The following is a 13,176-nucleotide window of genomic DNA, read 5'->3' on the forward strand; positions in this document are numbered from 1 at the left end:
AATTTGACTGTTAGCCGCACCTCAAATAAGTGGAATCATACCATATTGTCCTTTTGTGACTAGCTTATTGCACTTAGCATGTTTTCAAGATTCACTCATGTAGCGTGTACCAGAATTTCATTCTTTGTTAAGGCTGAATAATAATCCATTTTATGTATATGCCACATCTGGTTTATCCCTTCATCCACTGATGGACACTTGGATTGCTACCGCCTTTTGCCTATTGTGAATATTGCTTTAAGAACGTAGGTATACATGGGTGTTTGAGTCCTTGCTTTCATATCTTTTGGTTATATACTCAGAAGTGAAATATGGTAGTTCTATTTTTAAAGTTTTGGGTAACTTCCATACTGTTTTCCATGGCTGTTGCACCATTTTACAGTGCTACCAGCAGTGCACAAGGGTTCCCACTTTTTCACATCCTTGACAATACTTACCTTCTGTTTTTGTTTGTTTCTTTGTTTGTTTGAGACGGAGTCTCACTCTGTCGCCCAGGCTGGAGTGCAGTGTGCGATCTTGGCTCACTGCAAGCTCCGCCTCCCGGATTCACGCCATTTTCCTGCCTCAGCCTCCTGAGTAGCTGGGACTACAGGCGCCTGCCACCATGCCTGGCTAATTTTTTTTTTATTTTTAGTAGAGATAAGGTTTCACCGTGTTACAGGGATGGCCTCGATCTCCTGACCTCGTGATCCGCCAGCCTTGGCCTCCCAAAGTGCTACTATTTTTACTGACCTTCCTAATGGATGTGAGGTGATATCTTGCTGTGGTTTTGATTTGCATATCTCTGATTATTAGTGATGTTAAATGTCTTTTTATATGCTTGTTTGCCATTTGTGTATCATCTTTGGAGAAATGGCTATTCAAGTCCTTTGCCTATTGTTTAATCTGGTTATTTGATTTTTTTGGTGTTGAGTTGTAAGAGTTCTTTATATATTCTAGATATTAATCCTTTATCATATATTTGATTTGCAACAGTTTTTCTCATTCTGTGGTTGCCTTTAGGAGTACTTTTTTAGAGCCATTTTAGATTCACAGCAAAATTGAGAGGAAGGTCCAGAGATTTCCCACATATCTCCTGCCCCTAAACATGTTTAACTTATCCCATTATCAACATCCACCACCAGAGTGATACATTTGTTACAACTGATGAGCCTATACTGATGGATCATTATCACCCAAAGTCCATAGTTTACATTACGGTTTATTCTTGTACCTTCTATGGATTTGGAAAAATGTATAATGACATACATCCACCAGTATAGTATCATATAGATTATTTTTACTGCTCTAAAGATCCTCTGTGCTTCACCTATTTATCCCCTTCCCTCCTCCCACCCCAATCCCTGGCAACCACTGGATCTTCTTACTGTCTCCATAGTTTTACCTTTTTCAGAATGTCATGTTGTTGGAATCATACAATATGTAGCCTTTTTATATTGGCTTCTTTCACTTAGTTATATGCTTTTAAGGTTCTTCCATGTCTTTTCATGACTTGATAGTTCATTTCCTTTTAGGACTGAAAAATCTTCCATTGTATGGATATACTACAGTTTTGGAAGCATTCACCTACTGAAGGACATCTTGGTTGCTTCCAAATTTTGGTAATTATGAGTAAAGCTGCTATAAACATTCATGTGCAGTTTTCTGTGTGGACATACATTTTCAACTTTTTTCACTAGATACCAAGGAGTGCAGTTTTTGGATCACATGGTAAGAGTGTTTTGTTTTGTAAGAAACTGCCAAACTGCTGCATTCCCATCAGCAATGAATGAGATTTCCTGTTGCTCCACATTCTCACCAGCATTTGGTGTTTCAATGTTATGGATTTTGACCATTCTAGTAGCTGTACAGTTATTTCGTTGTTTGTAGCTTGTCTTTTTACTCTGCTGATTGTGTTCTTTGATGCACAAATATTTTCAAGCTTGATGTCCCATTTGTCTATTTTTGCTTTTATTGCCTGTGCTTCTATTGTCATATCCAAGAAATCATTGCCAGATCCAATGTCATGAAGCTTTTCCCCTTGTAGAAGCTTTGGATCTTATGTTTAGGTTTTTATTCCATTTCGAGTTAATTTTTTATACAGTGTAAGGTAAGGGTCCATCTTTACTTTTTTGCATGTGGGTATCCGGCTTTCCCAGGACCATTTGTTGAGGAGACTGTCCTTTTCCCATTGAGTGGTCTTGGCATCTTTGCTGAAGATCATTTGACCATATACACGAAGGTTTATTTCTATGCTTCCTATTATATTTCACAGGTTTTATATATCTTTATTCTAATACCAACTGTTTTGATTACTGTAGCTTTTAATGTGTTTTGAAGTCAGAAAGTGTGATCTCTTCAACTTTGTTCTTCTCAAAATTGTCGTGACTATATATCACAGTTTTTTTGTTTGTTTGTTTGTTTTGACACAGAGTCTTGCTTTGTCTCCCAGGCTGGAGTGCAGTGGTGCAAACATGGCTCACTGCAGCCTTAACCTCCTGGGCTCAAGCAATCCTCCTGCCTCAGCCTCCTGAGTAGCTGGGACTACAGGCATGTGTGCCACCATGCCTAGCTGATAATAATGAGCAACTTCCTGGGCGATCCTACTGCCTCCGCCTCCCAAATATCACAATTTTAAAATCAGACTTATAATTATTGCGACTATGTAAATGCTGCTCACTAGTTATCTGAGAATGATTACTTTTTTAAAATATATAGTTTATTATTTTTCCTGGAGCTGATAGTTACCCTAATTTTTTCACTTGTTTAATTTGATTTAAATTTATTGGTAAATATTTCATCTACTATCCGATAACTCTGTAAAACCATTCTTAGTGCAATTCTCCATGAGTAAACCTATTACATATTTATCAGCCCGAGTCTTTTCCTGGGGATATCCCCTCTGGAGTCATTTATCCTTCTTTCTGATTGATCTGGGTTGCTCTCTAGTTCTGCACAGTCATCCTGAGAAGTCCTTTCACCTCTCCCCTGTATTAGATCCCTGTTTGCTGGAACCCATGTCACTCTAACTTTGATACTGCACATTCTTTGATTTCTTCCTAAGAAAGGGAATATGGACGTAAATTTTTTGAGTGTCTGCGTGTCTGAAAATCCTTATTCTACCCTCTTGCTTAAGGGACAATTTGGTATAGAAACCTAGGCAGAGAATTATTTTGCCTAAGAACTTCAAAGGCAGTGCCTCATCCTTGAGCTTACAGTGTTGCTGTTGGGAAACTCAGCTTATAGTGTTCCTTGCAACTGCCTTCTGAAAGGCCTTTTGCATCCATTCTGCCCCTTGAAGGACCTGCCCATTCAGGACTCAGCTCAGGAGCCACCACCAACATGAAGTCCACCCAGTGAATGGTACCCTGGATGGAATTTGCTGTCCTCCCAATTGATGTAACCTTGTTCTCTATGCACTCTGTGTCCTTCATACTGCTCTGTGGGTGCTCAGAACTCCCCACCACATCATCACTGTGACCTGGGTCATACTGTCTCTCTTACATTTATCTGTGTTTGACAGAAGAGAAAGGCACTGAATTTGGAGTCCAAAGACCTTGGTATAGGCACCTGTTCTGCTGCTTATTAATGGCTTATTAATGTAGGCCAGGGTTGTTCAGCCTCAGCAACGTCACTGACATTTTGGGCCAGATCATCCTGTGCTATTGGGGCTGTCCTGTGCATTGTAGGGTATTTAGCAGCATCTGTGGCTTCTTGCCATAGATGTGCTGATAGTACTTCCTTTCCTTGGATTTTGACAACCGAAAATGTCTCTGGACACTGACAGACATCCCCTGAGGAACAAAATCGTCCCCGCCTCAGAACCACGGATTAGGCCAATCATGACAGGAGTCTCTATTTCCTCACAAACCTTACAGAGTTTCCATAAGCACTAAATGTGATAGCACATGTTGCCATAGTTATAAAATCTAAGTGGACATAATATTGATTATTTTTTAACTCTTCCAGTGCCTAGCAAGGTATTCACATCGCATCTGTGCCAAATGAGGGGAATAATGTTATTGACTGTGAATTTCTTACACTTTGATAGCAATTGCAAGGTATTAGGTACTCTTGTAAGAGCTCTATAACAAATATTTTAAACCTCACCATGGCTATTATCCCCATTTTACAGATGAGGAAACTGAGGCAAGGAATGATCAGGTAACCTGCCCTAAGTTTCCCTTAGAAAGTGTCAAAACTGGGACTAAAACCCTGGCCATCTGGTTCGAGAGCCCTTGCTCCCACAGGAGGCAAGGAGGAAAGTTCCCCTTGGCCCTTGAAGGCTCACTGAAAAATCAACTTACAAACGGCAGGTAAATTGTAGAAGAGGCATAAAAATTTATTTAACATGTACACACAGGAGCCTTCAGAATGAGGACCCAAAAATGCAGGGGAAATTGTCCATTTTTATGCTTAGGTTCAAAAGAGTGTGGATAGCCATGTAGAAATATGATTGGACAAAAAGGGCACGATCGAATGCTGATTGCATGGGAAACCCAGCAAAGCTTGTCTGTCTACGTTCTTCTTGGCCTTTCTGAGCTGAGCATTCCTGCCTTCTAGGTATGAGGCAGGACCCTCTCTGGAATGGAGTGTTAAGACCTACAGTCAACTAGGTCAGATAATTTCTTCATTGCTTCCTTTTCACAGAAAGGGGAGGAGGGGAAGGTTAGAGTAATATTTTTAAGTTTTATGGCTGGCTTGAGGGGTAGGAGATTCTGGTTTCTATGACCTGCCTTGGGGGAAGAGGGATTCTAGTTTCTATGGTTAGCCTCTGGGGAGGAATTGAGGGGCTAGAGATAGGAGGGCAGGAAGAGGTCAGAGAAAAACTTTTGCTCCTGAAGCCTTCCTTTTGGGTTATTGTTTTTTGAGCCCCAACACTGGTAACCATCATGTTTCCACTATGTGGTTTATAAGTTTAGATTGTGAACTTTCTGTGGGCTGCTGCTTGTTAGAGCCTACTCCTTGGCACCTGACACATTGTGGATATAATCTGCAAATATTTTATTGACTGGGAGCTCAATATGCCCAGATACTTAAAAAAAAAAATAAGCGATTTCCCAATAATGGGACTGTACTTGTGTAAAACATCTCCAAATTATTTTCACATATATGTTGCTTGTCCCCAGAGCCTTGTAAGATATATATGGTTTCTCTTGAGAGGAAATGAGGTCACAGAAGGAAAGCGACTTGTTCAAATAGGGCACGCCAGAGCCCAGATGAGAACTGGAATGTCCTGGCTCCCGTGGACATTTTCTCTGCTACAGATAAGGGCATCTCTTCTGTCCTGGGGATTTTACTTCAACTCATAGTGGGTGGTTCCAGTATGTTGTCCACTAAGTAAGGGTGGGGTTGTCATGCACAGAACACATCTTCAGAGCAAGTGGGGTTGGGAGCTGGAAATTGATGTGGGAACTACATGTAAGAATTTAAAACTCATGTTTTAAGAGAAAGGCTCACTAAGAACTATGATTTTCCATTTGCACAACTTTCTTTCTTTCTGTTTTTTTGTTTTTTTTTTTTGGAGACAGAGTCTCGGTCTGTCGCCCAGGCTGGAGTGCAGTGGCGTGATCTCGGCTCACTGCAAGCTCCGCCTTCTGGGTTCACGCCATTCTCCTGCCTCAGCCTCCCGAGTAGCTGGGACTACAGGCGCCCGCCACCACGCCCGGCTAATTTTTGTATTTTTAGTAGAAACGGGGTTTCACTGTGTTAGCCAGGATGATCTCGATCTCCTGACCTCATGATCCACCTGCCTCGGCCTCCCAAAGTGCTGGGATTACAGGCGTGAGCCACTGCACCTGGCCATTTGCACAACTTTCATATTTCGACCAGTTGTACTTCATCATGTTGACAAACACATTTTCAGCCGGAACAGGTAATCTGACGAAAGCACTGGGTATGCTGAGAAGTCTGACATATCTCTGGAGCAAATTATTAAAGACAATATCTCAGGCTCGTGACCCTTCACTTTTCTGCTACTCCTTTCACCAAAGTCACCTGTTCCTTCCCTCATCTAGACAATATATTTTGAGCTTCAGCTGTGCATCGGTGAACAAGACAGGAAAAAACATCTTGGTCCTCACTCGAGCTTGCATTCTTGGTGAGACAGGCTACAATTTGACACTGTTGCCTGCACTCCTATCCCTGAAGCTCCCCTTGGGTCTGTCAGCTCTGCCTCCTGGTTTTCCTCCCCAAGATGCCTTCTCCATCTCCTTTTGCTCTTCCTGCCTCTAAAATTGGCTTTCCTCAGGCCCTCTGCACTCATCTGCCCTCCCTCTGGGCACCCACTTGGCTTTTCCAGCTCAAGGCTGGTCACCATGTCTCCATCTCCAGCTTGGCCCTGTCTCCTGATCCCCAAGGCCAGCTGCCTTCATAGGCATTTTTTATTTTTTATTTTTTTTGAGAAAAGAGTCTGACTATATTGCCCAGGCTGGTCCTAAACTTCTGGACTCAAGTGATTCTCCTCCCAGGTAACAGGGACTACAGTCATGAAGCACCATGCCCAGCCTTCCTGGGCATCTTTATGTGCAGAATCCACAGGTTCAAATTGAAGTGGCCACGCTGGAAGCTGCAGCCCCTCCTGAGCCCTGGTCCTCTTCCCAAGGTCGCTTTATCAGTACGAGGGAGCCCCATTTGTGCACACCTCAAGCAGAAGCCCAAAGCCATCCTTTCTTCTTTTGGGTCTTTGACATCCCTCCACTTACGCTTCCTGTCAGTGACCAAGTTGAGGCTCATTATGCCTCCTAACTTCTCTCAACTCTGTGTCTTTCTAGTTGCCCCTGCAGGCACTGCTTGAGATGTTTGATACTAAAACAAAAAAATGGGATATATTTTTTCTTTGCAAGAAAGCTCTGGTTTTATAAATGAACATATTCTGTCCAGTTCCTTGTGCTTTAGTCAAATACCTTCTGATACAGCTAATTTTGTTACCTCAATACCAACAGGTGTTTTGTCATCTGGATAAACCCTCTGCATTGCTCCTTAGTGCCAAGCATTGGCCATAATATTAGAGTTGAGAGCCTCTAGGAGTCCCCAGGCAGAGTATCATTTCCTAGAACTGTTAAGAAGCTGGTTAGCCTGGGCAACATAGTGAGACCCTGTCTCTACAGAAAATAAAAAATTAACTGGGCATGGTGATGCACACCTATAGTCCTAGCTACATAGGAGGCCGAGGCGGGAGGATTGCTTGAGCTCAGGAGGTTGAGGCTGCAGTGAGCCATGATTGTGCCACTGCACTCCAGCCTGGGCATCAGACGGAGATCCTGTCTCAAAAAACAAAACAAAAAAAAAAGCTGGTCCTTGGAATGTTTCACTGAAGTTTTTATCTTCTCCAAAAGGAAGTAGACAAAGGTTGTTTTATGCAAGTTTGGTTAAGAAGAAAATTCAGTATCATTCATAAAATTCATCTCCATTTGATACCTACCACTCTCCCTGAGTAACGAAATTGAAATTTAGATAATTAAGCACAAACCCCAGAGCCTCAAAGAGCTTGTTCATAGAGGGTGAGCCCCCCAGAGTTCTCTGCAGAGTGGGCAGGCGGAAAACTCAGGAGGTGCCACAGGGCAGGTAGTATGGAGACCATACAGTGTGATCTACTTCAGTTTAAATAGGTAAGTCTACTTCTCTCCACAAATGTATGCTTGCATTTGTGTGAGCCAGGAGAACCACATGGGACACATGAGACTGTTAACATTGGCTACCTAGCAAGGAAGATGATTAGCTTTCTTTCCCCTCCCCTTTTTTTTTGGAAACAGTCTCACTCTTTTGCTCAGGCTGTAGTGCAGTGGCGCAGTCTCGGCTCACTGCAAGCTCCGCCTTCCAGGTTCACGCCATTCTCCTGCCTCAGCCTCCTGAGTAGCTGGGACTACAGACACATGCCACCACACCTGGCTAATTTTTGTATTTTTAGTAGAGATGCGGTCTTGTCATATTACCTAGGCTGATTTCAAACTTCTGGCCTCAAGTGATCCGCCCACCTTGGCCTCCCAAAGTGCTGGGATCACAGGCATGAGCCACCGCATCCGGCCTGATTTTTTTCATTGTATTGTTTCAGTTATTAAAATAAGCATATATTAATTTTGTACTTTGTCAAAGATAAAGTCAAGTTTAAAAATATGTATTGAGTGCCTGCACCAGCAGTGGGCCAGGTGCTTGCCATATACTATCTGGTTGAAATCCTTACCACAGCTCTGCCAAGCTGGTGCTCTTATTGCTGAGATACCAGTAAGGAAAGGGAGGTGCTAGGCAGAAAGTAACTTGCCCATGACCAAAGAAGCAGTAGGTGCTAGCCCTGAGAAGGAGCCAGCTTTATTTGGCCCTGAGGCCCACATGTAGGACACTCCTGACTCTTGTTTCCAGCACCTCTGTAGTCCTTGCCCTTCCACCACTATGCTGGCCACCCCTCAGTGCAGACAGAGAAAGAGGCTGTCTGCAGGGCGGGCCAAAGGGACTTTTCTCCTCCCCTGTCCTTGCCTCCTGCACACCATTCCCAGAGTTTTAGAGCAAGTTCAGAAATTCCTGATGAAGGCGGTGTAGTGCAGAAGGTACGAGCGTGGACGCAGGAGCCAGGTGCTCTGTTTCAAATGCCAACGATATTTACTAGCTCTGTGGTCTTGAGGAAATTACTTTGTACATCATATCACCTCTAAAATGAGGATTAAATAATAGCTACCTCATTAGGTTCTTTAAGCACTAACTGAATCAGTATATGCAAACTACTTAGAACAGTGCTCAGCACATAGTCAGTGTCAAATATAGTAGGCACCGAGGGGATTCTGACAATGCAACAATGCTAAGAGCTGTGGTCCACGTATCAGGCAGGGAGTCCTGAGTGGAGGACACAAGGCCATTCAGTGTCCTACCTGAAAAATGAGGATAATCTCAACCTCATGAGATTGCCATCAAAACTAAATGAAGGCGGGGCGCAGTGTCTCATGCCTGTAATCCCAGCACTTTGGGAGGCCAAGGCTGGTGGATCTCTTGAGGCCAGGAATTCGAGACTAGTGAAACTCCATCTCTACTGAAAATACAAAAATTAGTCGGGTGTGGTGGTGCACGCCTGTAATCCCAGCTACTTGGGAGCCTGAGGCAGGAGAATCGCTTGAACCCAGGAGGCGGAAGCTGCAGTAATCCAAGATAGTGCCACTGCACTCCAGCCTGGGCCACAGAGCAAGACCCTGTCTCAAAAAAAAAAAAAAAAAAAAAAAAGCCTAAATGAGACGACAAAGTGTTTAGCTCAATGTCCAACATTTAATAAAACTATCAGCTTTTTGGAGTAGAAGTTGAGAAGCTGATTCTGAAATTTATATGAAATGCAAGAGACCTAGAATAGCCAAAGTGACGTTGAAGAACAAAGTTGAAGGACTTTTGCTACCTGATTTCCAGACATACTAGTATCTTCCAGACTTACTAAAAGAGTCAAAATTATAGGGACAGAAAATAGATCAGTGATTGCTAGGGGCTGGAGATGGTGGGAAATTACTGACTGCAAAGGAGCAGGAAGGAATTTTGGGTGGGGGTGATGAAAATCTTCCATATTTTGTTTGTGGGGTTGGCTGTATACATTTCTCCAACCACATGAAAGTGAATACTTTTAAAAAGTTAATTTTGTTGAATGGAAATTATACCTCAAGAAACTTGATTTTTTTTTTAAAAGATAACTCTCCTAATATTGTTACAGATAAGGAAACAGAAGCTTCAGGAGGCTGAATAAGTCCTTTGTAGGTTGCTTGTGGTTCCCGTGGGGCTTTTGCATCATGTTGTCTCCCCATGCTGGTAACTACTGTACTCCAATATAAACTTTAAACTTTTAAAAAGAGAAATGCAAAGAGTTCGATTGTAGTAAAGTAGTAACTTTCCCCAGCATGAGCACCTGATGATGTTTTCAGAAATGAAGAGGATGCCTGGCTGGTAAATATTTTCTGGCAGCCACTTTGATGAGAACACTGGAAGTCAATAAATGGTATACATTCATGGCCTCAAGAAACACAGCGAGAACAGGCTCTGCACCGAGGGGCTGTCCTGCTGCCACTCGCTGGGCTTCCTGCTCTGAAACCTGTTTCCAGTTTCGACAAAACCTCACTTCCACGAGGGATTTGCGATGCTGGCGTTCCAAGGCAGGGGAGCAGTGGAAACGAAGGATCTTTTGTGGTGGTCATTTGCTTTGTTTTTGATTTCCTGGGTTTGTGTTTAACGTTAAGACTTACCAGAATGGCATGGCCTGAACTCGTGTTTGCCGACCTGCTGGTTCCTAGTCATTTGCTTTAAGCTGTCACTCCCCAGGACATGGGGGAAATTGACACTTACAAGGTGGTTGGTCAGGTGAAACTTTTCACTTGGGAGAATGTGTTGAATATAGCATGCTCCTTCCAGAGGACCCCATACACTTATTTTAATTGGAGTAGGTAATGGTTCTACTACAGAAGGCACAAAGTTTGCCTAGTCCTCCTCCCGTGCTGCCCCCACCACTCAGTGTTTCCCTCCCTGAAGGCACCTGTCTTACCTGCTTCTTACATTGTTCCTGAGATATTTACGTACATACACGCAAGTAGATGTATCTCTGTGTGTTCCCCCGTTTTATACAAATTGTGGGATACTATACTCTCCTTCATTTTAATTGGCTTAACCAATCCCCTATTGATGGATATTTAGATTATGTTAATCTCCTGCCCTTACAAAGCATACTGCAGTGACTCGTTCGGAGGTCTTATTGCACAGTACGATTATGTTTGTGGGAGAGATTTCTCTAAGTGGTACTTCTGAGTGAGAGCATGCATGCCCTTGCAATTTTGACAGCTAGAGCTAAATTGCTCTGCAGAGAGGTTGTGCCAGTCTATACTCCACCAGCAGTGTGTGAAGAGCCCGATGGGACTGACCTTTAAACGCACGGTGCCAGTGGTACACTGGGCTCCCTCTGCTGCCTCTCCTGGCCCTTCACCATCTGAGCTCATCTTACCTTTCTAGCCTTCTCTCCAGGAGCTCTCTGCTAAGGTGCATTTGGCCTCTGGCCTCGGTTCCTCTTCACTTCAGCATGGGTTTCACAGAATTTTCTCTGGGAATCCCAGCTGCCTGGGAATCAAAGGGAAAAGTGGGGGAGTGACTGATGGGAGGGGAATAGAAGAGGGGGATCTCCACACCTCTCCTCCCCTTCCCCATCCTCCATTCCCAGATGGAAAATGGAATTCCCTCCCAAGATGCCTGGGTCTTTTGTTCTGACCCCAAGTACCCCAGTGTGTTCTCACATCCAGAGCAAGGGCAGGAGCCCATGCAGGGCTGCTGCAGTGCTTGGTTCTGCTCCCAGTTAGCACATCCACACACTGTGTGGAGCAGGTGTCTTTTCACTGAAACAAACAGGGCATTGAGGGTATACAGTTACATGGCAAGTCAGACAAAATCTGCTTGTGTTCTACAATAGCTAGAAGCATCACCCTGTGGGAATAAAATCTCAACTGGGAAAACTTAGGCTTTTGTAGTTTATCATCAAAAATCTCTGGGGAAGATTAACATATGGTGCTAATTCTGAGAAAGTTATAAAATGAGCACATGTTAACATTTTATTTAACTCATTAATTAAAGAGGAAACCAGTAAGATGTTACAACTGTTTTGAAGGAGAATTGTCAGGCCAGGCCCAGACAATTAAAAAAATTTTTTTTGTAGAGATGGTGGGGGTGGAGTCTTGCTATATTAATTGCCCAAGCTGGTCTTGAACTCCTGGTCTCAAGAGATCCTCCCACCTCAGCCTGCCAAAGAGCTGGGTCCACAGGTACGCACCACCATGCCAGGCTAACTCTTTTTTTTTTTTTTTTTTTTGAGACGGAGTCTTGCTCTGTCGCCCAGGCTGGAGTGCAGTGGCACGATCTTGGCTCACTGCAAGCTCCACCTCCCGGGTTCATGCCATTCTCCTGCCTCAGCCTCCGGAGCAGCTGGGACTACAGGCGCCCGCCACCGTGCCCAGCCACCTTTTTGTATTTTTAGTAGGGACGGGGTTTCACCGTGGTCTCGATTTCCTGACCTCGTGATCCACCCGCCTCGGCCTCCCAAAGTGCTGGGATTACAGGCGTGAGCCACCGCGCCTGGCCTAACTTTTTACTTTTTGTGGAGATGGGGTCTTGCCATGCTGCCCATGCTGGTCTTGAACTCCTGGGCTCAAGTAATCTTCCCACTTCAGCCTCCTAAAGTGCTGAGATTACAGGCATGAGCCACCCCACCCAGCCCCATCTTAATTATTTTCAACTGTTCAATCCAGTGGCATTAACTGCATTCACACAGTTGTGTGATCATCACCACCATCCATTTCCAGATCTTTTTTCATCTTCCCAAACTGTAACTTTGTACCCATTAAACACTAACTCCCCTTTTCTCCCTCCCACCCAGCCCCTGCCAGCCACCATTCCACTTTGTCTCTATGAATTCGTGATCCATTTTAAAGTCTCTCACAATTTTTCCTTACCAAGAGTAGAGGCAGTGAATCACATTTACCATCTTTTCGACCCTGCCCAAGTTATTAGCCTCCTTGAGCCTTCATTTCCTGTCTGTAAAATCAGCATAACAGCACTTACCTCAAGGATATGTGGTGAGGATTATATGAGGTAATCCATGCAAAGTGCTTAGAACAGTGTAATTAAGGATGTAGAAAGAGCTCAACGGATGGGAGTTGTTATTATCATGAAGACCATCTCTCCACCTGAGTCAACTGTCCCTGGAGACACAAAAGTCAGTGGTTCTCAGTACTGACTGCACGTGTGACCACCTTTAGAGCCTTAAATACTGATGCCCAGGCCCATACCTAGAGGCTGTGGTTTAGTTGGTCTGGGGTATGGCCTGGGCTTGGGGATTTTTCAGAGCAGCAAGGCAGAGAACCTCTCACTGCTCTTGGTATTTCCCCCTGAGGTTTCAGAGCCTTCCATGCAGGGCAGGACAACACTGTCCATTGAGCATCGGGCCAAGCCAGTGGTTAGACATCTGAAAGTTGTGCTGCTCTTTGTAGAATACCATGAAATACTGATATTCTAAATGCCATGATTCAAACTAGAAACAATTTTACTAGCAGGAAATAAATGTCTCAAATATGGGAAAGCAAACATATGCTGTGAATTGTTGTGTGGCTTGTCTATGAGACAATGCATGGAAAATTATTGGATCAATAATATGAATGTCTTAAGTGTTAACTTACTATGATAAGGATGGTAATTAGGCAT

The 13,176-nt window shown here is 43.7% G+C and overlaps 1 protein-coding gene across 4 annotated transcripts in view; it reads left to right on the forward strand.

The window, feature by feature from the left end:
* ANKRD6 (ankyrin repeat domain 6) overlaps positions 1 to 13,176 on the forward strand; it is a 68,082-nt gene that overhangs the window by 3,652 nt on the left and 51,254 nt on the right. The gene's annotated exons all lie outside the window — the stretch shown is intronic.

This window comes from Symphalangus syndactylus, chromosome 2 (genome assembly GCF_028878055.3).
Source record: "Symphalangus syndactylus isolate Jambi chromosome 2, NHGRI_mSymSyn1-v2.1_pri, whole genome shotgun sequence".
Taxonomy (NCBI): domain Eukaryota; kingdom Metazoa; phylum Chordata; class Mammalia; order Primates; family Hylobatidae; genus Symphalangus; species Symphalangus syndactylus.